The 13,450-nt window shown below is 33.8% G+C and overlaps 1 pseudogene; it reads right to left on the reverse strand.

The window, feature by feature from the left end:
• Nucleotides 1-13,450, reverse strand: part of LOC106457819 — a 39,618-nt pseudogene that overhangs the window by 19,458 nt on the left and 6,710 nt on the right.

Genomic DNA, 13,450 nt, shown 5'->3' on the forward strand with positions numbered 1-13,450 from the left:
AAAGAATATATAAGAAAATAACATAGAAATGAAGATTATTTTAAACTTCTCAGAGTTAGTCTGATTCACAATGGTTTTACTTGTTTAAAACCAACCAACTATAGGAAAATAACTTTGAGTTTTGTTGTGAAAAATGGTATTCTGTAATTGATAACTACAATATAGATTTTTATCGTAAAATAATAATTTCTTCCCAAATATATATATATACTACTAATTTCATACTAATCCTATAGCTGTACTTAGTATTTTTACTCTAGACTCCTGCTTGGGTCAAAGACATTAAAGACAAAAGTTTTTACAAGTAGTAATACAGTTTACCATATACCCATTTTTACTGATTTCAACAATTAGACTTAATTATTAAATACAAAAACTTTGTACTTATATAAAGCAACAATAAACCTTTTTTTCAGTTGTTTATTTAACAAATATCATATTAATACACTACCTTATATGTTCTGTTTTTGTTTCACAACTCATCTCTTCTGTTACAAAAATATTTAGAATTGTTTAGTCATATTACGAAACTTCATAGCTTTTTGGAGAAAATTATTTACACTAATATGAATTTATCTGAAATTATACTACATTCATGATTTCTCTAATAACCTAGTAAAGTTCAGTTCAAAAAAGCAGCATCTACAAATAACCTAATTAAGGCTATGTTGTAAGTATTGTATATTACCATGTTTATCTGAAAAGCCTAAGGAGACTTGATCCATTTTTTGTAGCTTATATGAAGATGACATCAAAACCTCCAGGCATAAATATTAGGTCAATGTAGGATAGTTTAAACTTTAACAGTAGAAGTACAATTGAGAGAAATCTGCTAGTTGCAGGTCAGAAAAAAATATTTGGGGAAATAAATTTAGGACTTTCTATGGATGTTTCCAAACATACGTTACGAGAGAAATTAGGCCAAACAACCAGCTCAACATGATGGCATATATCTGTGTAATAGCAATAAAGGAATTTTGAAATAACATGCTGCTAGTAATAAGCATGATTATTAAAACGTATTAACTACATAAAGCACATAAACATTCTTTACCTGATAAGGCTAAATAAGTTATAATTTGGTTGAAAATGAAGATACTAATGATAATATCTTAACTTTACAGCTTGTGTTTTTAAAAATCTTATTAAAAAATATCAATCTTATCTAAATTATTTCCTGCTCAATCCATATCCATGAAATCACCAGTTATTTACACCAGGTCAAAGTCAACATCTTCATCAGATCGACATCTCAATATAACCAGGAACAATAGATATTTAATTTTATGGTATTTAAGGACTATTTGTAAAATTTCATACACCTTTAAGATGTATTAATAAAGTTAAGAATCTTAGAGCTGTTAAAGATACTGTAGTTGAGACATGAAAGTGACTGTGTGCCCATGTGTGTACTCAAAAATAGGGAAGTAGAAAATGAGAAAAGACTCGATAAAAAAGTTGGCAAATGATGGCAGGTGGGAAAGCTCATGTTGAAATAAGTTGTTAGTTTGTTTTGTTGGTAAAGAATAGGTATGCATCCAAGGCTTTTTGATTTCCACGCAACGCTCAAAGTAGTTTCAGAAAAAAAAAAAAATTCTTTATTCCACCTGACATGGAAAAAACTCCTATCTACCTGTTGACTTATAAAGATTACATTTTCTTATAGCTGAGCATTTGATGTAGGTTTTGTTTTAATTGATCCCAATCTGTAAATGTCTACCTTTTCCTCCAATGCAAGTTTCCACAAGGCCTTTTCCTACACAGGATCCCTGGATGGTCCAAGGCAGTTTGGTCATTGTCTTATGTTTAATTTAACATGAACCTGGTGGGGTAGCTAGTATCATCAGATGAGCCTTTATGTATCCAATTTTGTGACAAGATTTAAGGAATCTGTCAGGAATATGAATTTGTCATGACTTCACTGTTATTGATCCAGACAAGTGATTCTTCATATGTTTCACATTTTGTTTTCAAGGAATTGGATCACTCAGTTTTTGCCACTAAACATTCAAATACTAGATGTCCATCACTCCACATGGCTTCCATCTTTGAAGTCAGTCATTACTGGCTGAGCCATCCATTGCAGGGTGTTACAAGGTGCTGGTTTGGCTGTTACTGTTGTATTCTCATTGCTGCATTTTGCAACTTTTGTAACCTGGTCATTGCTAACTTTGTCCTTGATGCACTCAGGTGGATTCCATACTCCATCATTCTGATCATGACTGTTGCTCTCATCAGATTGCTAATGTTCTTTTGCTGCACTTTCTGTGCTGCAGCATATTTTATAAGGGTAATATCATTCACCGACTTCATGTATTCATGAAATCTTCTGTTTTCATATATCAGCAAAAAAAAGAGAGGTGTCTGTGTGAGATCTGGTAGTCACATTGAAATGGCTTTATCTGGTTGGATGGACATTTTATTATCTATAGTCCAGTGACAGCGGCTTTTGCTGGCTTCATGCAGACCCTTCATTCCCTCCATTAGTTTGTGTGTGTGATGCTTGCAATAGTTATATAATCAATATATGACTATGGTGTCACTCCAGGGCCTTCAAGTGTGCTGATCAAATTAGCTTTGTATACATTCAAGAGGGCAAGATTCAGTGAGGATCCTTGTGGCTAGCCAGATCCAATTTAAAAAATTTACTATTTCCACATTTTCCAAATTTCAACTACAATGCCTGGTGCCCAACATAGTCATTATCCATCATGCGAGAATGTTAATACTCCTAGTCTTTAAGCTCCATTGTCAAAATGTCAATATCCATTAAACTCTAGGCATCTTCATGATCGAATCCAGCAGTGCAGGGCTTGATGCCTGCATACAGTGCTGGATACTGTGTGTAATTGCCTCATTGTTTGAGGTTGTAGATCTCCTTGGTTTTGCCCCTCCAACCTTTTTAAGCAGACAATCTCTTTCCTTCAGGTCTTTTTTGATGGTACCTTTCCATGAGTTTTACCCATACATTTGGCATTGCTATTAGTCCATATCCCTACAGTGTGCAAGTATCTGAAAGGTTTAGACAATGCTACCATTGAACAGTCTCCAAGGTCCTTCTCTACTTTCCCTCATTAAGAAATTGATTATTTCTGCTTTCTCTTCTATAGACAGTTTTGATTATAGAGTGTCTCACACCATCTGGGCCTGGTACAGAATCCCCCCTTTTTTTTTCATTGAAAGAAATCTCTCCAATTCATCCAGTGTCAACAACATTTCTAATTTCCTGTGGCTCTACCACAATCCACTTGATACTCTTTTCATAATTTTTGCCAGTTTCCAAAATTGGTTTGGTATAATGGGGTCTACTGATCACACTACAGACAGAAATTGTTTCATACTGTTCTCCTACGCTTGATCTCACTTTCTCCTTTTTTTACACCTTTTAGTCCCAAGCTTCTCTTTCTGCTATTTTCCATTTGACTTTATTTGCCTACCACATTTACTTTTCTGACTTGTTTGTTCTTTTCTACTCACCCTCCTGCATTTACCCACGAAGGTTTTGGATCCTGTTCTATATTGGAAGCTTGTAATCCAAGTGGTTTTTTAAGATGTTTCTTTCTTGGCTATATGCATGAATAAGGGCCTGTAGTAACTGTTTATTAAATTTAATAGCTTCAATTTCAAATTTAAAAACTGGAGCATGTATAACAAGGGTGAGGTCTATGGCTGAGTCGATCTCCCTCTTTCTGACATTCTTGTGGAAACATCATTATTGGTTTGAATACAACTGATGTTTTGCAGTGCATTCTCCAACAATCTTCCATTCACATTTTGGTCAGTGTTCAGCCAGATAGGGTGCTGATCATTGAAATCATCTGTAATGATGACTTTTCTACCCATATTTACAAGATGATTACTCAACTAGTCCATTCATACCCCCTCTGTCCTAATGTCATTGGGTGACTAGGGTGTATTCCTTGCCACTGATCTTCAGGCCAAAATCTACTATGTTTCTAGGAATGTGTGTATGGCAGCAGTCACTTTTTGTTTACAAGTATAAGAAATCCTCTCTTTGCACTTCCCTCCACTGTCGATAATTCAAAAACTACTACGATGTTTTTGCTACATGTCTCAATAAAAAAGTACAAAACTAAGGAACAAAAATTTAACATCTAGTTCTTGTACCTTCATTTGGTTTTTTAAACCAGCAACATCATCACTTTCCGCTGGCACAGGCACATTGTAGAACTCTCCTTCCTCTGCAGTCAATAGCTTATACCACCCTTCAGTAGGGTTCTTGATAATCTCAGAGATGCCAAATGACAGAGAGCCCATAAAGTCATTCCTTGAAGTCCTGTCCCAATCCCACACCTCTATCAAAAGGCGTCTGTCCTTATCCTCAGCCTTGAGATCACTACAATTAAAGCAGAATTTTAGAAACCAGGTTTTTTTAATACATATAATCTATATGAATATAAAATGCAATAAATAAAACCACATAAGTGATATGTTCTTGGCACAAGTCTAAACGTACAACATATATGAATAATACTTTTTCAAACATCTTTCTATGACATACGGTCTTCCAGGAAGAAAAACTATCCGTTTACAGATACTTTATAATACTATTTTATCACAGCAGTCAATACTATGTTATTTTCTTATGAAATAATTTTCTTTGTCTGTTGAATAAGTACAATTTTTCTATGTCAGTATAAATAATATTTCTTCATAATTAGGTCATCACTGATTTACGCGTAAGTTCATAAGCCTACATTATCTTCATCCCAGTTAGTTAGTTTTCGGTAAAAATACCAAGTAATTAGTTTGGGTGTTATATTGTTCTGCCATCTAGTGACAATAGTGGAAAACATAGCGTCATGTCAAATAACCCACTTTACAGATTCATAGCCACGTCGTCTTAGCACTACAAAAAATTAGTTCATGTGGACTATGTGGTTTGGATAGTGTGAAAGAAGTAGCATTTTTACTTGAACGACATATACACGGTTTTGATACAATTTGGTGAGACATACTCTGGAAACATTTCGATGTGAAACACAAATTATGAAAAATTGAACTTATATCTTCAAATTCTAATTATTTGTGTGTATATATATAAAGTTGGAGAACAATTTTAACATTCTCAAGCGACCCGTACTTAAAAAAAGCTTAGAAAGACAATATCACACTTATATTGTCGAACCAATGAACTACGAAACAATTCTAATTACTTACCGTCTACGCAAAAAAAAACCAAAAAAAACGCAATTCACTTTGTAGTAATTACTACAGAAAAATACTGCTTTTTTGGTGACGTCACCTTTTTCATATATCATTTTTAAATACGCTATTGGAATACAACAATAAAACTTGTCCAGTTTCACGAGAAGACGTTTATAAGCAGCCTGTGCTATTGTTCTGTGGACATCTAGCCAGAACTTGACACATACTGAACAAGACACAAGTTGATTTGCGTTTATCTAATTTACAGTATTATATTTAATTAAATCAACACATATTGTAATTATTTACTGTATTGGCTAGATTTAATAAATAGCATTAAAATTTTTAAATAGTTATAAATATTCTGACCAAATGTGATATACATGATACATATAGCTTTACATGTGACAATCCTGCTTCAGTACTTATTAATCTGCTAACAGCGTGGATACTCAAATGATGACCTAAGACAGAGTGGTCATACATGCTTTTTATGGTTTGCCTGTCACTCATAATTAAGAGTAATTATTATTAATTGTAATTGTTATTCTGGTCGAAGTTATTAGTACTTGTGTTTACTTACAAAGAGAGAGTTTCCATCCACTGAGGGTTAAGATTAGCCCGAATTGTTTTGGTTTTCCTCTTCATAGATTCTCCTGTATCAGGTATAAGCTTCAGCTTCACATAAGGATCTGACAAACCGTTCGGGTCCATGGGAATGAGATTTTTAGCTTGTCGGACTAAAAATTTAAAAACAAAATTTGTATTGTATACTATTACCAAATGATGTTCTTGTTACGTCGTATTATAATAAATATATATAACAAAACTAACCAAGTAAACCCAAACTTCCTGAGACGACTCGGTTACGAGCCACATAGTCGATGTTGAACTTGATGAAGATGTGGTACTCGCGTTGGATTAAAAACTCGGCCGGTTTGTGCACAAAATTGTTACAAAAGTATGCAGAGTTTAAAATTCCAATTGTTAATAATTGTTTCAGTATTCTGCTGGGTTTCAAAACTAATGAGCACAACAACGTTTCTACGATCAAATGACACAAAATGTCCTCATTGTCTTACAAATCTGCCTCTCTTACACTCTAGTTAATATCAAGTAAGAAGAATTTACAATAAAATATACTCTAGAGAAACTGAATATTTTTTATCTTCTTAAAATCCTTGCATTTCTTTTTGCCCCGAAATGCCATGAACCTTGAACTTTAGTTAGTTTTATAATGTAACAGGTAAGACGTACATTGTCATATGTCTCGAACATGCCAGAGTGAGAAGGTTATATGTCAAGTAGAAATATGGTTGCCGAGCTTGGCATATAAATCGGTTTTACAAGCTTTAGAAATAAGATAAAATTGAAAAAAAAAATACAAAATGTAAAGTATCAGACGGAAATCATTCAAATATCAAAGTTTTCGTTTGAGAATTAAATCTGTCATCCATCCGTCCGGAGAGAGGGAGAGTAAAAACGAAAAACAACCCTTGAAACTATCCAACAGAGAGTGACTATAAATACCAGATATTAAACCTGTTTTTCAATTATCCTCTACATTCCTCACACGTCAGAACACAACCGGTTACCATGGTGACACATATATCAATCCGTCAGAGCGTCAGGTACACGCAGTTGTTGCCAACAACCTGGTACATACACCAGGAGGAAAGATGGGGTGGTCATTGTATACGAGACGCCTATCTGCAAATTATTGATTGGGTCATTTTTAGTAACCAAACACTAACCTTCCACTGTCAACTTGTTGTTATTGAAAGCTACCTTCAGCTCAATTCTCCCTCGTCTCTCCGTGTGATCACAGCCACACAGGTTAGGGACGCTCTCCTGACAGCGTTTGTGGACGTTCATGTCACATGCTGAAAATAAAACAAGGCAAGTTAAAAAAAAAATCAGGTGTCTCCTCTCAGACTTTTTCCACTAACCAACAAATGGAAGTTTTATATTGCATGGCTTTAGGAAGAGCTTAAATAAATCGCGACATTTCTCTACAAACTTTACAGTGAACACTATGAACATTAGTTGCGAGTTAATAATATTGTGGAGAAACATTAGTATTAGAATTTCTTAGAAAATAACAGAACTTATAAATACTCTGAACTTCAGTTGCGAGTTAATAATACTGTTATGAAACACCAGTATTAGATTTTCTAGTAAAATAAGAGATTTTAATAGCTGTGTGTATACAGAGTTGGACCTCAGTATTCTAGGTTACAGAATCAGCGATTTCTTTTATATTCGGTTCATAAAAGTAAAGTGATTAATAGTAATTTCTGAGCTACACAAAGTGAAACAATCAACGAAATATTTTTACATGTAATCATTTCATTCATAAAGAGTTGTACACAAAGCAATACTTAACTAATCGTAGTGTGGTCATTATACTCAAAAATAGGTTTATGCACCAATGAGAATGAACTAATTGTGATATTGTCTTATATACTCCCAAATAGGTTCATGGACCAATGAGTATTTAACTAATCGTAGTGTGGTCAAATTTTAAAGTCCTCCTTAAAGTCATGCACAAAACATCACAATGTAGTCTGAGAACTCCCCATGTTGTCCTGATCTTAAAATATTACCTATCGCTTTTATAAAGTGACTGTGTTTACGATATGTTAAAATACTACTGCTAAAAAGTGTGTCTGTTAACACCGACATTAATCAGCTATAAAGGAACATTTAAAGAGCTTTTGGTAGTTTTGTTTGTTATAATGAAATATTACAAGAGCATTCGGTAGTTTTGTCAGTTATAAAGGAACATTACAAGAGCATTCGGTGGGCAGAATTAAAGAAATCCTGGAAACTTGATGAAGTTTGAAGGTAAAAAGTTACCCGGAAAGGAACATCTTTCTGCAACACAACGTTCTTTCATGAAGTTACCCGGAAAGGAACATCTTTCTGCAACACAACGTTCTTTCATGAAGTTACCCGGAAAGGAACATCTTTCTGCAACACAACGTTCTTTCATGTCGTTCCAAGGTTTGCCGAGAACATTAAGTTAATCGAACCTAAAACCCTTCCGCCAATTTTATTACACTTCGAAAAGTTATTCCTTTAAACAAATTAGGAAATAGAAATAAATTTGAAAGGCTTAACTAATGACCTTCGTATGTTGTATGTGTACACGTGTGCAAAGTGTAAAAAATGAAACAAAAGTCTGAAAGCATTAAACAGCCACCTGTATAGCAGATGACTTTACACTACGTACTCAACGTAATTATGACTTATAATCTAATAACGCACGTTACTGCAAGTATCATAGAGAACCGAGATAAATCTTTTTGGTTTTTCGTCATGGAGATGTGAAATATGGAAATCAGAAATATGCTAATCACCTTACAGCAACGACCCAAACGTTAATATCAAATTATAAATAAGTGAACAAGCAATACTGGGAATAGAAAAAATACATATCTAATTTAGTATTTGTTTTGTATTTGAATTAAATGAAAAGTTAAATGAAAGTTCGTTATTAATTAATCAGCAACTGCTGTTAATTCAGGAAAATATGTTTCAAACTTTAACGTATTCAATTTTTCTACTAAAAATATAAATATGAATGAGCATTTCGGCCTGTAATAAAAATCTCCATCTAACGGTGCTAACGTAAATTTGTATATACATTTTTCTGTTTACCATATTTGGATTACAGATATTGCATTTTTAATTTGGCAAATTACCTATGTTCTGTTCTAAAAATGATTTTTTTCTAGCAGTCATTAGATAAATAGTTACATTTTATGAAATTAATTTAGGATCAAACCAAAACTTTTCCTTCTTTGACTAGGCTTAGTGAGCAGGTGAAACTTCAAACTTTTGGATTAATTTGTTAATTGCTTTCATGTCGAATTAATCAGAAGTTAATTCTTATTATGGAGATGTACATACCTAATATAGAGAAGCCTTAGAAAAATTCGAATGCCATTAATTTTAGATGGTTTTCTGCTTTTCCATGTTACAGATTAATATCTAGTGCAGCTGCCAAAAAAGTTGTAATAACTTTAGATAAAGTTTAAATGCATATTAAAATTAATTGAATAAACAGTTTGGTGCGTGTTAGTTCCGAATTTAAATAAACGTAAGAGCAGTCAGAAAGCCTGGTCTGGAATGTATGTTAAAAAAATCGCCAGAACTGCATAAGTGAAAGAACAGAATGTTCTGAAATAAACAGATTCATGTGAATATTTTTTCGTGAAATCGTATGTTACCAAATACCAGATCAATACACGTGTGAAGAACTCATCAAAAAATGTAATATCTTTAGACCATACTACGATTTAAAAAATTGAGAAATGAAATATAAAAGAAATATAATAATAAAATAAAACTAACGTTATAGTTAAATCATCTGTACGGTTACTCCGCATGTATTATTAAATATTCATAAGATTATTAATATTAAATTTACCACTTCGTGCACTTGTGCTTCCACCCATTACTTTTGACGATGATGATAGTAATTACACTACTTAGTTGTGCGTGAAGTTAACAGCTGATTTCCTAAATTAATACATACAGGCGAAAAAAAACAACAACAAAGCAAATATTAATCAACGTGGAAAAGGATTAATATCCTGCTTTCATCCTCCAAACACGTAACAAGTTTGGTCATTTTCATTAGTTCCAAAAGATCGGGTAGATACGGTGAGAAGAAAATTGCGTCTGGATTACCAAAATGAAGTAGAAAGCATAGCTTTTAACATGATAATGTACCTTATACAGACATATGTGATAGTTATGCTACTCTCGAGTTTTGGTTGTAGGTTTCACACGTCGAGTCGTGCGTTTTGAACAACGAGTTGGTTCATTATTTACATTCTTCAAACGATGAAGTAAATTTACTCGTTCATGGTGGCCGATAAGCCACCAGGTAGAAAATGGTTACAGTATGTTCAGACCAATCCTGTCACTAAAGAGCAACGGTCTAGTTATAGAATGATGTAAAATAATGATCAGGTGTATAAAGAATTAGTCTGAGTAGCGTTATTCTGCGCAACTATATATAAACTTACTCTTTTCCAATTTAGTGAAATAACACAAAGCAAACGAACCATTCCACCCTCCAGTGGCACAGCGGTATGTCTGCGGACTTGCAACGCTAGAAACCGGGTTTCGATACCCGTGGTGGGCAGCGCACTGATTGCCCATTGTGTAGCTTTGTGCTTAACTTCAAACAGATAAATAAACAAATAAACGAACCATTCCATAAAAGTATAAGGACCATGATTACTAGAACACTCTAAAATGATCATATTGCTGTCATAAATACTTCTCGAGTTGAAAATTACCATCACCGCCTCTCACCTTTCAATGAATTTGAAGGTAAATTAAACAGACAAACGTGTATTTCTGGACATGTGCGCCCCAGAATTTTCAGCTTTTTGGTTCATACGAAAAACAGAAACCTGTTTGCTCCTAGCCCCGTTTGAATACTTTAATCCCTTTCTTTTCTGTAAATATAAATAATGTTCTATGCTCTGAATCGTTAGCCTTAATTTACTCCGAATCTTTTCTATTTGAGAGAAAATAGCCAGGAAAACGACGTCAATGCAGAATTTCTGTGACAGAAGAAAACAATCAAAATCAAGATCCTACGAGTTAAGCCTAACTGCAGACCCATTCAACTTTACTTCTGACATTACGGGAGGTAATGAACATTTACGGTTTTAGAGTAAATCTAAATATTACAGATCAAGTTGAAGACTACCAAAGAAATTTCTTAAGTTATTGCTGTGTATAACACGCGCAATAAACAATGGTTTATTTTCTACAACAAGGGGTATTATTAATGCAAGTTCTGACGATTTTTACATAAAATCAACTAGAGTCCAATAATAAATATTATTATAAACTACTTGCAGAACTGTCTATGGTAAATATATATTTGAAATTTCCCTGAACTTATCAAATATATATAAGTTTGAAATAGTATTCGGAATTTGCAACCTGGACTGGACGGCCCCCTCATGCTAAACAACCAGGTCAGAGAGTCCAAAGCACAGGCGCATCTGCACCTGTCACTGCTACTCTTAACCGAATAGCAAGATTGTGCGGAGTATTTTCTACAAACATATCGCCGACTCGAACCTTGGACCTTTGGGTTCATCACCCTTCGTGTTAACCATTAGTCCACACCTGGTCTAGCACAACTTAGAAGTTCAAATTTAAACACCGGGACAACAGCAAAATAAAACTCTTAATCAACTACGACAACTTCTCAAGCTATGGAACATGTATGAACTTAAATAGGCCTAATTTCCGATGAATGTTTTCAATTCTGGAAGGAAAGAAAAAAACTTGAAAATTTCGTGATATAAAAAGATGTTTAGACTTTTTTTGCAATAAAAATCGAGTATTCAATCGTGAAGCAAAGAAAATTTTTTTTGAAAAAGGTAAGTTTTAATTACAAAAGCTAAACAATTGTACACTGCAAAAGGAAGATTAAAGAAGCTCTCCACTCTTGTAACCTGGAAAGCTCAACATGAACAAGTATATATCTAAAATCACTATTGGTTTGTTTGTTTTAGTGCACAGCTACACAATGGCTATCTGCGCGCTGTCCGCTGCGGGGAATCGAACCTACATTTTGCGTTGTAAGTCCATAAAATTACCACAGTGGGGCATTACTATTGATAAAACTCTGACTATATTTACAATTACAAACGAATCATCAGTAAAGCCATGTGAATATGTTCAAACAAACTAAGGAAAAAAAAAAGACTGGATTAAACCCAAGTTATGATGAATAACGTCCCACAGCGGTAAGTCTACGTGCTCATAACGCTAAAAACCGGATTTCAATAATCGTGGTGGGCACTACACATATAGCCCATTGTGTAGCTTTGTGCTTAACTACAAATAATGAATAACAAAGTATTTTATTCTCACAGTGATCGGTTAATTATTTATTTCTAATCCTAAAACCAAAATAAACACAGCTGTATAAAACACTATGCTATAAAAGAAAAAGAAAGAGATAGGGGCTGCATATTATTGTATAGCACTGCTGCATACAAGACGATGTAAAACAAAAGGGGTAAAGGTCCTCTTCTGGTCCAAACCGTAGATGAAAACAAAAACCGCCCAACTTGAAAACTTTAACCTTATTTTCGATACATTTTCTTCTATACCTTGTTTTAAAAAAGAATAGTATTTGACCTTTGACTAACAATTATCGAAACGCCATTCCTTCTTTTATGCTCAAACTTATCATCAAAAATTAGCCATGTTTAAAGTTATGCTATTATCAGAAAACTATAGTGACCAACATGTATAACACTTCTTACACGTCGGGTCCCCCGGTCAGTCAGCGGTAAGTTTAAAGACATGCAACGGAAAATCTGGGATTCAATTCCTTGCAATGGACAGAACGCAGACTGTACAGGTTTGCGGTCAAAAACAAACAACCTTATTTGTTGGAACAAATAAAAATAACAGTACAAAATCATTAGTCAGTGTAGTGAACAGAGTTCCTAACTTCGTTACTACTACATCATACATACATATTAAACAAACTGTTGGTGTGAACGTGCTTCCAATTTTTGGAATACTAAGTTTATTTATTATACATACATATTAATCAGAGGTTTTATACATCAAAACATTAAACACATTTTACTAATTAATACACAATTTTAAAGTAACATTAAAGCCAACCCGTGCATGGTATCTTTATTCTGTAGACAGAAAATGCATGTTCTTAATTCATTTTATTCACGTAAGGCCTAAATATGTCACGAAACTACAGCTGTTAAAACACGTTACACAAAACATCATTGTGTGAAAAATGTCTTAGTACTTTGCAACTTTTTCTATTGGTTTTTTCAAGTCACCAACAGTACATGACAAAATTTAAAAAAACCTGATGTGGAGGAATCTGCAAGAAAAAACACTGCTAACGGATTTTCTGTTTTATGTATGAATTCCCACTTAACAACAGTTTCTTCTTCTAGTCAGCTTTACATCGTAATTTCTGTTTCTTATACTTGCAAAATAGGCGTGTTGTTAACGGAAACTACAAGGATTTAAAAAGTTCCACCATCTGTCAGTGACACATTTTTCAGTCTTAGGGAGCAAACAATACTAACAATCTATTATAATAATACTCAATTTTTGTCTGTCCTGAAAACGAGCGCGCACTTCATTTCAACAGATGTAAACAAAAGGTGGATGTAAATATACTGTTACGTCTCTGTTCGTTAGTTATTTTCCATAAATTCTTTCCGACGTAAACTTTAGCGACACTAAGTCCTTT

This window comes from Limulus polyphemus, unplaced genomic scaffold (assembly GCF_000517525.1).
Source record: "Limulus polyphemus unplaced genomic scaffold, Limulus_polyphemus-2.1.2 Scaffold377, whole genome shotgun sequence".
NCBI lineage: Eukaryota > Metazoa > Arthropoda > Merostomata > Xiphosura > Limulidae > Limulus > Limulus polyphemus.